Below are 9,757 nucleotides of genomic sequence, written 5' to 3' on the forward strand. Positions count from 1 at the left end.
AGTTCATCAAGTTATTAGCCTAGGACGGGTGCGACACGTCTTGGTCGGGCCTTGCTTACACTGAAGGTGTAAACATCAGGAAGGAAAAATCCTAACGTTAGCGTATTTTAGGGCAAAAGTACATATGCAGGCCCACATACCATTCATTTGAATATTTAAAAGTTATGAAACAAACTAACACAATGTTGAATCAAATATGTTGCATTCTCTTTACCCTGCTTCCTACCTTATAAACATTTGTAACAATAACATTTAAACCTTACGGATCTATCTCCCTTGGCTGCAGCTGGGCGTTTGTGGCTGGCATGGCTGGCTCAGCCCGGGCAGTGGGTGACACCAGGGGCCAGAGGAAACCTGTTCAGCACCCTCGACCAACAAGTGGTAAAAGTGAAAAATCACCAATAATGAGTCAATTCAACTTTGTGTTCCTCCTGATGTGATATACTGACAAGAACACAAAATTTTGTGCCCAATTTACATCATCTATCTAATCTGATATATGAGGAAACTGCAAACAAAACTCAAATTGAGGGACATTCTACAAAGTTCAGTAGCTTTGAAAATGACAAAAAGTGTCCAGCCAGTGTGGCCCAATGGTTAAGCATTGGCCCAGGAGGTCATGATTGGATTTCCGGTGAGGGCACACGCTGGAGTTTCAGGCTCCATCCCCAGTAGGAGGCGTGTAGGAGGCAGCCAACCGATGATTCTCTCTCATCATTGATGTTTCTATCTCTCTCTCCTCTCCTTTCCTCTCTGAAATCAATAGATTTTTTTTTAAATGACAAAATCATGATAGATAAGGAAATACTAAAGAAATATTCCAGATTGAAAGAGACCAAAGTGATGCGACATGGTATACAATGTGTGATCCTAGAATGCAGCCTGGACAAGAAAGGAAAAAGAGAAAAAAGGATTTTTATTTCTTTTGTACAAAGGACATTCTCAGGACAATCGGTGAAATCTTAATAGGGGTGTCGAACTCAATCAGAGAAGGGGCCAAAATCTAAAATCCAGCCTAAATCGAGGGCCGAATGGTTTACTGAACAGTCATAAACTGACAATGTCATAAACTGACAGCGGAGTGCAGTGATGACAGCGCGGTGCGGGCCACATTGCAAGGCCTGGCGGGCTGGATTTGGCCCGCAGGCCTTGTGTTTGACACATGTGGATTAGAGGATAGTAATAGATCAATGTTAATTTTATTTTGATGGATACACTATGGCTATGTATGAGTGTTCTTTAGGAAACACACTCTGGATTATTTTGGAGTCATGGGCATTATTTCTGCATAATGAGGGGAAAAGAACCTTGGTTGGCAAAGGGTCCCAATCCATCTTTGTTGGCAGGCTTTTGAAAATTTAAGAAAGATTCTTTCCTGCCATTGTTCATTCCCTTAGACTTGGGAATGAACAATAATCCCTTACTCTCAACAAGTGACTCAGGAAAAAATTACATATACAGGATGTTCCCCAAAAATGTATACACACTTTAACTGAGCTGATGGCTCAGTTTTGAAAATGAAATGTATTTTAATAACCACTGCCTTTATTATTATTCAGAGTGTATGTATACATTTTTTGGACACCATGTATCTGTATGTATATAGACATATATGTGTGTCTGTAAAAACAAAGATAATGATAAGGCAAATGTGTTAAAATGTTAACAAGGTGGAATCTGGGAGAAAAATATGTGGAAACTCTTTGTACTGCTCTTACAATTTGTGATTTTGAAATTATTTCAAATTAAAAAATAAAACATTGCTCTAGCTTAGGGGTGTCGAACTCAATCAGAGAAGGGGCCAAAAATCTAAAATCCAGCCTAAATCGCGGGCCGAATGGTTTACTGAACAGTCATAAACTGACAATGTCATAAACTGACAGCGGAGTGCAGTGATGACAGCGCGGTGCGGGCCACATTGCAAGGCCTGGCGGGCTGGATTTGGCCCGCGGGCCTTGTGTTTGACACATGTGCTCTAGCTGGTTTGGCTCAGTGGATAGAGCGTCAGCCTGCAGACCAAAGGGTCCCAGGTTCAAATCAGCCAAGGGCACGTACTGTGGCTGCAGGCTCCTCCCCTCCTGGTCAGCCTCATGCAGGAGGCAACCAATTGATGTGTCTATCTCACATTTCTCTGACTTTCCCTCTCTCTTCCAACTCTCCCTAAAAATCAATGGGAAAATATCCTTGAGTGAAGATTTAAAAAAATAAATTGGAAAATAAATAAATAAATAAATAAAACATTGATTTCTATTGGAGTGGGAAATATTTCTTTTATTATTTGAAATGAAAGTAAACTCAGTTTTATCAAATATGTCACACATTTTTTTTCCATTTTTTAAATTAAGATATTATATGTATACATATCTTACCATTGTGTCACACATATATTATAAATAGAAAATAAACCAGCAATTTTTAGTTCTGATAGTGATTTTTTTTTGACAGACAACTGTTTAGTTTTTATTTCATGATCATAAACGTAACTCTGCAATCCAGCTGGACGGGGAAAGGGGAAGGAAATGATGGAACCCGATAAACTGGCAAGAGCACATAGATTATGGAACATTCCAAGCAAATCGGGGTGAAGGGGTGCTCTCCTGAGCTACAGAAGGAATGGTCTGGTGGTGAAGGTAAAACTCAAGTCAGATTTATTAGAGTCGTCCACAGTCAGCAATGTGATCTTCTTGCTGGACTTGCCATTCCTGGACCCAGAGCGCTCCATGGCCGGCACAGTATCCATGCCTTCTCTCACCGGCCGAAGGCCACGTGCTTGCCATCCAACCACTCGGTCTTGGTGGTGCAGACGAAAAGCTGGGAGCCATTTGTGTTGGGCCCAGCATTTGCCATGGACAGGATGCCAGGGCCTCTATGTTTCAGGATGAAGTTCTCGTCCTCCCACTTCTCCCCATGGATGGACTTGCCGCCTGTGCCATTATGGCATGTGAAGTCACCACCCTGGCACATAAATCCCGGAATAATTCTGTGAAAACAGGAACCTTTATAAAGTTCTGGTAGCGATTTAACAGCAAAATCTTAAAAGATTTCTATCATGTTATCATATATTATTATTTTGAGGTATCTGCTTATTGCCTTAATCAACAGGTTCTGTATTGAAGCCACTGACTTTCGTAGATATTCTAATGTTTGCTCTTTACAACTGCTTTTTGTTTTACATTAGTTTATGCTTATTCACGAAGGCTAGCATGTAGGGTGGACTACTTTATGGTAGATCCCCTTTATTGATATTAATCCATTGGAAACATTTTAAACCTGTACTTTTATCTAGGGGGAAAAAAAATTAGCCTTGCCCTGACTGGTTTGACTCAGTGGATAGAACGTCGGCCTGCACACTGAAGGGTCCCAGGTTCGATTTCAGTCAAGGGCATGTACTTTGGTTGCGGGCACATCCCCAGTAGGGGGTGTGCAGTAGGCAGCTGATCAGTGTTTCTCTCTCGTCGATGTTTCTAACTCTCTATCCCTCTCCCTTCCTCTCTGTAAAAAAATAAATGAAATATTTTCAATGAAAGAATAATCTTTGTTTCTTTAAAAAAAATGTAAAGCTATGGTTTTATAGGACCAAGAATCAGAAGACTATCAAGAACTACCCACATAATTATGATTAAGCATGTCTGAGTGTTCTGTTGATAGGCTACTGATGTCTGAATGATTAATAAAATAAAGACATTCCAATTCATTATAATATATTTATTTCATTAAAGTTTCATTTTGGCCCAGATAGCATGGCTCAGTGGTTGAGGGTGAACTTATAAATCAGGAAGCCATGGTTCGATCCCTGGTCAGGGCACATGCCTGGGTTGTGGGCTCGATCCCCAGCGAATGGCATGCAGGAGGCAGCCGGTCAATGATTCTTTCTCATCGTTGATGTTTCTATCTCTCTCTCCTTCTCCCTTCCTCTCTGAAATCAATTTAAAAAATATTTTTTAAGCTTCTTTTTGTATCTTTATTTCAGCAAAACCTCTATGTTGTTATGACCAAGACATCACATCATATGTGTTCTACAGATAGTAATGCCAAATTGAACAACCCTTTTTAGGTCATTGTGGTCCTTAAATAATATTTATTAATCTCATTTAGGAGAAATTTTGCTGTGTTGAAGCAAGAGAAACTGGAATTTTAAATAAAACTCATAAAGCAATACTTAGACTTGGGAATGGACAATAATTTTTCCATATCAAATTCAAACAATGTAATGGTGCCATAAATAACAAATTACTGTTTTCACTGAAACCATTTCTAGATATTTGATATTGTCATATAAATCACTATCGTTTTTATCACCATTTTCACTCACTCTTACATAATATCATATCATGCAGGTTTTGTTATTCTTCCAATATTTAAATGCTGGAGTATGTACAGGAAACAAAAATAGCAATATGCTGCTCAATTTGTTCAAATGTCTTTTCTTTATTTATTTTTTTAAATATATTTTTTATTGATTTTTTACAGAGAGGAAGGGAGAGAGATAGAGAGCTAGAAACGTCGATGAGAGAGAAACATCGACCAGCTGCCTCTTGCACACCCCCTACCGGGGATGCGCCCGCAACCAAGGTACATGCCCTTGACCGGAATCGAACCCGGGACCTTTCAGTCCGCAGGCCGACGCTCTACCACTGAGCCAAACCGGTTTCGGCCTTAAATCTTCTTTTAATGTTTGGTAGAATTCAACAGTGAGGACATTTAGTTTTTTAAGATGAAATGTTAAGCTGTTTGAGATTTTTCTTATTTCTTTCTTTTCTTTTTTTTTTTTTTTTTTTTTTTTAGAAGGAAAAGGGAGATGAAACCGGTTTGGCTCAGTGGATAGAACATCAGCCTGTGGACTGAAAGGCTCCAGATTCAATTCCGGTCAAGGGCATGTACCTTGGTTGTGGGCACATCCCCAGTGGGGGGTGTGCAAGAGGCAGCTTATCGATGTTGCTCTATCATCGATGTTTCTAACTCTCTATCCCTCTCTCTTCCTCTCTGTAAAAAACCAATAAAATATATTTTTTTAAAAAAAAAGAAGGAAAAGGGAGAGAGAGATAGAAACATTAATGATGACAGAGAATCATTGATCGCTACCTCCTGCATGCCCCACACTAGGTATCAAGCATGAAACCCAGACATATGCCATGAGCAGGAATCAAACCGTGACCTCCTGGTTCATAAGTTGATGCTCAAACATGAGCCACACCAGCTGGGAGGAGATTTTCATTGTTTCTTGATGTAAGCCTATAATGTTATCACTTTCCTCTTAGTATACTGCTTTTGCTGCAGCCTAAAAACTTTTAAAATTGACTTTAGAGGGGGAGGGATAAAGAGAGAAACATTTACTTGTTATTCTACTTATTTATGCATTTACTAGAGGCCTGATGCACGAAATTCGAAGAGTAGGGTCCCTAGGTCTGGCCGGTGATTAGGGCTGATCTGTGGGGTGACTGCTGGGGTAATTAGGGTGCCTCGCTGGCACCCGCCTTGGTTGGCTTGGGGCCTGCAGGCTGGGGGCAGCTCCTGCATCGAGCATCTGTTCCCTGGTAGTTGGTGCATGTCATAGCCACCGGTCATTGCACTGTTAGGTTGATATGCATATTAGGCTTTTATTATACAGGATTGGTTGATTCTTATGTGTGCCTTGACTGGGGATTGAATCCACAACTGTCCTGTATCAGGACAACACTCCAACCAAGAATTCTTTCTTGGTCACTAACTTTTAACAGTTTAATATAATGTTGCATGAGAAGATCTTTTTGCATTGAGATAACTAAATGTTCGCTTAGCTTCTTGTATTTGAGAGTCTAGTTATTTCCATAGGTTTGGGCAGTTCTCATGAATTATTTGTTTGAATAGGCTCTTTGTTCCTTTCTCTTTTCTTCTAGTATTCCCGTTATTCTTACATTGTCTTTTTCTAATAGAGTTCTTGTTCTCTCTCTCTTTAAACTCTCAATTCTCTCCCTTCTTCCACCTGAGTCATTTCTAGATTTTGATCTTCAAAATTAATAATTCTTGCTTCCATCTGGTCTGTTCTAAGTTCTCTAATTCATTCTTCATCTCATTTATTGATATTCTACTCCAAAACTTCTGTTTGGTTCTTTTTTATAGTTCCAATCTCTTCTGTAAAGTACCACTTTTTGTTGATTTTATTCCTGAGCTCATTGAACTGCCTATGAGTTTTCTCCTATCTTTTTTTTTCAGAACTGCAATCTTGAATTTTCTGTCACTTAAGTCACAGTCTTCCATGTCCTTGAGTTTATTTTCCGGATATTTTTTTCATTTTTTTTTCTGAGCTGCCTTGTTACCGTGGTCTTTATGGTACTTCGTGGATTATTTCTCTGTCCGGACATTGGAGAAATTGTAATCTCTGTTTGCTTTTATAACAGGTGGATATGCAGATGTCTTTCTTTAGATTTCCAGTAGATGGCGGTATAGCGCAAGTTTTTGTTTTCTCTTACCTGCTCTAAAGAGACTTAGTGGCTCAGTGGGGCAATGTTGCCTTTTGCTGAAAATGCCCCTGCTGTATTCCCCGAGGGGGCGGGCATTCCCTCCGAGCCGAGGTCTGCTTGGCCTCAGGGTACCGCCCTGTGGTGGGCTGTGGCCAGTGTCGGGCTCTGGGCCTGAAGTTCCCCTTGCCACCAGAGGCTGCCGGCTGCACTGCACTATCTGAGTCGCCCCAGTGGCCTTTAGTGGGTTCTGGCTGCGATAGATTGGGGAAGGAAGGGCGGGGCGAGCGCTTTCGGGCCTCTGTGGCTTTGCTTTTTCCACTGGGGTTAAGTGCCACGTGTGCCAGCCACTCAGGCTGGAAGGTTTCTCTGCCCCTCCGGCCGTCTCCAGGCTGCGGAGTGAGGGCTGAAACCTGACCCCTGCGCTGCAGTTGCATCAGCTGGAGCCGGGTGGGCCTTATGATCCTGCGGGGAGATGGGGGGCTGGGGGAAGGGTGGTCTGCACATCTGAGGCTTTCTTTGGTCCCCTGGTTAGGGCGGCTGCTCTACTGCAGCGTCCACCCTTCCCACCGCTTCTCTGCTACAGGCCGCAATGCTGGGCCCAACCCCAGGCCGCAGCCCCTCTGGTCTCTTCAGGTGCAACCTGACGCCCCATGGCTGTGGCCTGGGCCGCAGTGAGCACAGGAGTGCCTCTGCCTCTCCCTCTCCTCCCTTCCTGCCTCCCTTGTTCGCCCTGACACATCCACATTCAGATTGTCTCCGGGCACCGACCTCTTAGCCATGTTTGTTGAGTAGCGATTCTTTGTTGAATTATAGTTGTTCAACTTGTAACTTTAAGGGGAGAGACTGAGAGGTTTTCTCACTCCACCATCAGTGACGCTGATGTCCTAGTGTTCGGTGTATTTGTACATTACTTTTTTATCTCACAGTCATGCAAACTTTGTTTCCGTGTTCTCATTTTCTTATATTTCATTAAAATGTCACATTTGTTGACTATTTCTCATGTGCTTTCGTTCAATTTAGGAGAAAAAAAATTCTTTTAATCTAGAATATTAACCCCTTAATAATTTAGATCTGCCGAAACCCGTTTGGCTCAGTGGATAGAGCGTCGGCCTGTGGACCGAAAGGTCCCAGGTTCGATTCCGGTCAAGGGCATATACCTTGGTTTCGGGCACATTTCCAGTAGGGTGTGTGCAAGAGGCAGCTGATTGGTGATTTTCTCTCATTGATGTTTCTAACTCTCTATCCCTCTCTCTTCCTCTCTGTAAAAAATCAATAAAATATATTTTTAAAAAATAATAATAATTTAGATCTGTTTGGGTTTTGAACACTTGTACTCACATTATTAAAAGTAAGCAACATTACATATCAAATAACTGGACAGCACCAATTCATAGTTCATTTTTCTGCCAAAGACCGGTTTGCTCTTTAGTGGAGCACCTTCTGTTGTTTCACTTTACTCTTCTCCGGCACCTCATGTCTTCTCTACATCAAGTCTGTTTGAACACGGCCAATACCTCCGAAACCAGGAAATGGAACATAAAGATTAAACAAGAAAATGGAGGCTTGGCCTTTCTCAGCCCTGGAACTTCATTACTCGAGAATCTTTTGCATTCATATTTTCAGAAAGAAAAGATTTGACAGTTCATTTTCTTCCCTCTTACCTAAAAAATTTCCATTACTGAAATCCTCCTGCACTCCAAAGCAGTGTCCATTTCAAATGCCATCAGCTGCACAAACCCACAGCCTCACGGCCTTTAGACACAAAGGCCTTTTGTCTCAAGGACACGGCGGAGGAAACGTGGGTAGCATTTCTCTGGGGCGCGGGAGGTGTTGGTTATCAGGGCAGATGCTTAGGGTTTCTGGTCAGAGAGGAATGCCAAGTCCTAGTGACACAGGCAGCCATCCCCGTGCATTCTTTAATACATTTACTTTTCATGTGCTTGTGATAGGCGGGGTTTTATTAATAAGGTGCAGTGCCAGGCCAAGGACCCCTCCTGGCTGGGTCAAATGGAAGACTAAAGATCACAGGATTTGAGCCCCTTTCCCATTGGACTGCTCTGTAGCATTAAACGCACAAACCTGACCAGGGAGGCAGTGAATGGAAATTTCTATATATTAGAAATAGCGAATATCTATTGAGAATTTAGTGTGTGTCAGAGTCTATGTGAAGCATTGATTACATTATCTTATTTAGTCTCAAACCTACTCTAGTAGATTATATTATTATCCCTGTTTTACAAATGAAGACATGGATGCCACAGCCGGTCACAGTGGAACGCAGGTGGCTATCAGCAGTGCAGCTTTCGGTTCTGAGCCTGCCTTCAAATTCTGCTAAAGGAGAGATCTCATGCTCTGAAAATTTCAATGCATGTGCATATTTCACTTTGGAATGTACCACTATGTATTTTTGTTGGACTGTGATGTAAATATTCTTTAGCTTAGACCAATGGTCGGCAAACTGCGGCTCATGAGCCACATGTGGCTCACGAGTCGCAGTTTGCCGCTCTGTTGAGTTTGCCGACCACTGGCTTAGACTGCCATTAACTTTGTTTGAAAATAAAGGTGAAAAAAAATTTTAAGGGTGAAACTGCAGCTCGAAAAGATTCTGAAGCACTGCAAACTTCTCGAAAATGAAGATTTGTGAAATCTGATCAGTGCGAGCTAACGGGCACCGTCTTGTTTGCCAGGTGAAGCCCAAACTGTTAGAAATGGGGGTAAGCCCGTGAAGCCTAAAGAAGCAATCTCAGGACGAATCCGGGAAGTTCAGCGCTGAGAGTGGAAATATTTAAATGATTCAGCAATATTTAGATGGTTTCCTGCAGACTAGCTTTATAGGAAGTCATTAAGAAAAAGTTAGGAAAGTCTAGGGCTTACTAACCTTTGTAAGTCAGTGCTGCTTTAAAAACAGTCATTATCCATCCAGCTTGCCTTAAAAATCTCTCACTGCCACAACATGGAGGGGGTTCTGAAATAAAGGGCAAGAAGCAGTTGACTAGGAGTGTATTCGCTGGTAAGAAACCTGCCTGGAAATTAAAATGATGTTTCTATAGCTTTCCTGGAATCATCAAAAGTGACCATAATCCTATTTTGTCTTTGTTTTCTTAAAATACAAACTCCATAAATGCTTTTGAGATTCCACTTATTAAATGACACTAATAAAATTTGTCCCCTTCTTTAGTTACTTTGGGCACATAAGGAGGATCCAAGATATACACATGAAAGACATCAAGTTTTTTGGGAGAAACAACATAAATTGTTGTGACTGAATCTCCCCTCAGTACATGACAGTAAAGCCAACGTCTGGATCCACCCTGTCT

The 9,757-nt window shown here is 41.7% G+C and overlaps 1 pseudogene across 1 annotated transcript; it reads right to left on the reverse strand.

Annotated features, from left to right (window-relative positions):
- Positions 1 to 2,463: 2,463 nt before the first annotated feature.
- LOC311617873 (peptidyl-prolyl cis-trans isomerase A-like) lies at positions 2,464 to 9,354 on the reverse strand (annotated as a pseudogene). Its single transcript, XR_014797036.1, has 2 exons — positions 9,319 to 9,354; positions 2,464 to 2,980 (listed from the first exon to the last, which is right to left on the reverse strand). The product of XR_014797036.1 is annotated as a peptidyl-prolyl cis-trans isomerase A-like (transcript).
- Between the last annotated feature and the right edge of the window lie 403 nt (positions 9,355 to 9,757).

This window comes from Pipistrellus hanaki (genome assembly GCF_964339955.1).
Source record: "Pipistrellus hanaki genome assembly, chromosome: 2".
Taxonomy (NCBI): Eukaryota; Metazoa; Chordata; class Mammalia; order Chiroptera; family Vespertilionidae; genus Pipistrellus; species Pipistrellus hanaki.